At 45.4% G+C, this 4,099-nt stretch overlaps 1 long non-coding RNA gene across 1 annotated transcript; it reads left to right on the top strand.

The window, feature by feature from the left end:
- The first annotated feature begins 287 nt into the window (after positions 1-287).
- Positions 288-2,337, top strand: LOC136483513 (uncharacterized). Its single transcript, XR_010765467.1, has 5 exons — positions 288-477; positions 574-644; positions 1,029-1,130; positions 1,925-2,011; positions 2,105-2,337. It is a non-coding gene; the product is annotated as an uncharacterized lncRNA (long non-coding RNA).
- Positions 2,338-4,099: the final 1,762 nt, after the last annotated feature.

The following is a 4,099-nucleotide window of genomic DNA, read 5'->3' as shown; positions in this document are numbered from 1 at the left end:
TTACAGCGATACAACGCACGCTTAAAACATACCCCTTGGCCTATGGCCCACATGTCATACTCTGTCTATTACATAACTGCTAGAATACGTCTTCTGGCTTCCTTAGCGACTTCCTTGGTTTACGCCTTCTTCAACCCACGGTGTACCAGGTCTGACATGGAGGCAGGAGCGATAGCCCCTCCGTGCCCTCTCCTCCATGCATCACCTCTATGCCGGCACGAGTGCCGTCGTAGCCAGGGCATGGGAAGACGCGCGGACTTTGTAGCGTGAGGGAGTATGTGGATCCGGCGGTGCAGATCCGGCAGCGTGCGAGATCTGGTGGAGAAAGTTGTGGAAGCTTTGGCACACGTCCGCGTCACCGTCCTCCTTGCATCCCTGAAGAGGCTCAAGGTGAGAGATTCGCATTTGATTGATCTCATGTCCTTGCTTAGACCTTCTGCGCGTCACCGTCCTTCTTGCATCTCGAAGAGACTCAAGGTGAGCGATTCACATATGACTGATCTCATGTCCTTGCTTAGACCTTCTGCTTTCGTGTATGAGCTCACTTTTCACTGCTGTGTTTTGGTATACAAGATTTGATTAGGGTTGCGACTGGTGTGGAATTGTGTTCTCGACCTGCACACCACTAAGAGCTGGGATTTAATGTGAGTGAACATGTCACTCTCAAAAGGAATACTCTTGGAGAGTAGTTGTTGAGAATATTTCTGATCAACTTCACCTATCTGAATTACATATCATGTAGTAGCTCTTTGGTTGTAGAATATTGCATTATGTTGGGTTAATCTTTGGACTACCGACTACCATTGAACATTGCGTTTTTACAGTCACTCTGTTGGGGGGAACTTCTGCATCTTTCTAATGGCTCTGGTCCAAATATGAATGCTGGTGTTACCTCTTTAGTGGTCGGATGCTTCTACTGATATTTTTTTCACATACATATATAGCTTTGTCTAGGTAATATTTGATCTCGAACGTGTACCATGTTGCCACCACAAACTGAAATCATTCTTCTTTGTTTGTTACAATAGAGATGGACATATTAAAGGGCCAGGCGGTGTTGCGGATGGTCGGTCTGCCTTGTCGAAACAGAAGCTGAGCCCCTCTCTCACTGGTTGCATCTGTAGCTGGAGGTCAGTGCCCCCCCCCCCCCCCCTCTTTTTTGTATGTCTTGTCTATTTTTTGATTGATGTCCTTATGTCCTGCGCTTGTGAGTGGAATTACCACTCCAGCAGGTGTTCGATGCTTCGAGCGATCTCCATGAGCTGAGCGCAAGAAAATTGTCAAGCTATTTGATTACTCTTGCTACTGAATCTGGTGTTTGTGGATTTGTGATAAATCTGAATTCTTACAATTATGACACATAGTTTCCGGTTTTTTCGTGCCAGGAGATTGATTAGTAGCTTACTGAATATGGACATATTTTGTTCAGGGGCAGAAAATAGTATTTTACATGAACGTATTGTTTGGTTAGTAGCTTACTGAGTATGTTGGTTGTCAAAAAAGTATAGCTGTAGGTTGTCAAAAGTATAGCTTATGGACCAAATATGCCAGAAAATTAAGGAGGCTGATAGACCAAAGGTATCCCCTCACTGTATGTATGCCCACATGGATCCTGTTGATCTTCTTCTTTTTTCTGCTGCTGTACAGTTTGTTGAGTTGTAGTTTCCTGGCCCACCTTGGACTCCCCCCCTTGCTTTGTATAGTTGTGGAGTTTCTCTCCTTTTGTTTAATAAAATTCTTACAGTGGGGGTCTTCCCTGCTGTATTTATGGTTTAAAAAAAATGTATGCACATAAATTACGTGTTTACATAAATGCCCACCACAAGTTTGATGGTTGATTGATGATGCTTTACATTTTTCTACCAGACATCGAGCATTGTAGCGAAATATGAGAAACTCTCTGAACTTCAGCATTCTTTTGCAGGTCTGTTGTTTGATTGGCTTGGTTTCTTTGGGTTGCAAGTACAGGACTCTTGGATGAAAAAACTACCACTTCACGTCTAGGAGCTTGGTAAGTGGTAGGAGATCCTTATGATCGTGGGGTGTTTTTATGTCCATTCCTGTTACATGGTCTGAGTTACTGAGTATAGCTTCATGTGTCCAGATTATCGCCGTAGTCACCTACATGGCCGTTTGGATCTACTTCATGGGCTCCCTCATCCTCCCGAAACCCCATCAATTCAAAATATTGTCATTGTGTTGCCTTTACTTCTGTATTAAGAAATATTGTCATTGTATTGCCTTTACAGGCCGATGATGGACTGATGGTTGTGACTGTATGGCAAGAACTATAGATATGTAATGTGTTTAATATCTTAGTGCTACCACATCTTATTATGAAGCGTACGTCTCTCAAGTGTAGACTAACTTTTATTTTTTAGTCGGGCGCCTGATGTTCTAGTTGCAATATATGTGCGCTGTAAGCTTTGCCATTGATCTTGGTTCAAATGCGACACTTGCGAAAGTATATGCAAAGCCAAACTCCCCGAGACTTGGGTATGCATTGTTGTAGAAGATGAGGTTTTGTTTGGGGTTTATGTTAGCACTCAAATCAATGTAGATAAGGCAGGGCAACTTCCCAAGAAGTTGGACGTCATCACCTGTTAACTCCTTGACTCTGATCTTCAAGCTTGTTAACTTATCAAGCTGTGAAACCCATTTAAGGAAAATGAACCCTAGATCCATTTACTATGAATTTTGGTGTTTGATGACCAACACAACTAAATCGGACTAATGAATTTGCAAGTAATTGTTTTGTAGTTCAATAGGGTGCAAGACGTGACTTGGACGAAGGCGACATGATGATCTCACGATCAACACCATAAGCAAGACCCTAGAAGCACAAGAGAAGACCTAAGATATCAAGCAAAGTCAAGCACGAAGATGGGAACCAAGCCGAACTCAAGATCGCGAAGAAACGAGCTCGGTAGAGGTGACCGGACGCGGTCCTATGAGGACCGAACACATTCGATCAGTTGCTCGGCAATAGCAGGCATCAGCAGCAGCAACTGGACGCTGAGCGAGGCAGTGACTGGACACATGGACTTCACTGTTCATCGTCAACGGCAACGTTCTCAGTGTGACCAGACGCGACGGTAGGACGACCGGACGCACTAAGAAGTAGCGTCCGATCATGTCCAGAAAGGTTCCAGAGCGGCGCCAGTGCGACCGAACGCGTCCGATTGAGTGAGACCGAACTCGGCCCAGAGTCCGATCAACGTGCGCTCCAACGGTCGGTAGGACCGGACGTGTCCGATCGAGACGTGATCAGCGTCCGGTCACTAGCAGAAAGTTGGATCTCGGGTCCAACGGCTAGTTCTCACATGTGGGGCTATAAATAGACCCCCAACCGGCCATTTGAGGAGTGGAGAGCTGAGGAAATATACCAAGGGTGTTGATATACCATTTTAGTAATCTTCACTTGCATAGTGCTTAGTGGTACATTCGGTGATTAGCGTAGGTGCTTTGCGAAGTGCTTAGGTTAGTTAGACCACCGCTTATGCGCTTGCTCTAGGTTTAGGCCTAGTGTTTAGTGAGGTTTGCACATCTCTTACCACTCGGTGCTTGTGTGCACCATTGTTGTACATCGGAGGGGCTTGTAGTCTTACGAGATCACACCAACCGCATTTATGGTGTGGCCACCACCGTGTACCGAAGGGAACAAGGCCCATGGCAGTTTGATCGGAAGCTTGATAGTGAAGACAGCGGGAAGCGGTCCGAAAGGCACACCGGAGACCCACTTGCGCGTGGGGAATGCCCGGGGCTATCCATGGAGTTACCCGACTGGGAGCTTGGCCCTTGCGAGGGGCTCTAACGAGGACTAGGGGGAAGCTTGCACGCTTCTCGATACCTTACTCTTTGGCTTCGCATTTACAATGCAATCTTGGTTTGTTCTTTACTTTCCTAGCTTAGTGATAGGCTAGTTGATAGGTTTGGAACCTAGGTTGCATAACTTCTTTTTATGGTAGAGATAGCAACACACTAGCAAAATCGTAGTTGCACATTTAGATAGTTTATTTTTTGCATAGGTTTTTGCTAAGGATAGAAAAAGAGGCCATAGTTTAGAGTTAGAGTTTTAAGATGCCTAATTCACCCCCTC

The sequence above is a fragment of the Miscanthus floridulus genome, chromosome 9 (genome assembly GCF_019320115.1).
Source record: "Miscanthus floridulus cultivar M001 chromosome 9, ASM1932011v1, whole genome shotgun sequence".
Classification (NCBI taxonomy): domain Eukaryota; kingdom Viridiplantae; phylum Streptophyta; class Magnoliopsida; order Poales; family Poaceae; genus Miscanthus; species Miscanthus floridulus.
The sequence above is the reverse complement of the archived record's forward strand: the minus strand, read 5'-3'. Positions and strand labels throughout refer to the sequence as shown.